Here is a 260-nt window from a genome sequence, read left to right on the forward strand (position 1 = left end):
TACTTTTGGTAATAATATGGCAGCTACACAGAAATATTCTAAATGTTTGGTGTTCAGCTGCAGAATAGACCTTTTTCACAGCAGCAATTTTGACATGAAATAGTAGAGTAAACACAGTTTTTACCAGTGATACTAATTAAGGTTCTGCTCTATTCAGGTCAAACAGAGTCAGGGGCTGGGTCACCTTTGACTGGCAGTGTCTTTCAGAGGCTCTAGCGGGTTCCATTTTAAAGCTAGAGTTAGGTACTGGTATCATATGA

The sequence above is a fragment of the Morone saxatilis genome, unplaced genomic scaffold, assembly GCF_004916995.1.
Source record: "Morone saxatilis isolate NCDOM2014 unplaced genomic scaffold, NCSU_SB_2.0 Contig0, whole genome shotgun sequence".
In the NCBI taxonomy this organism is placed as follows: Eukaryota; Metazoa; Chordata; class Actinopteri; family Moronidae; genus Morone; species Morone saxatilis.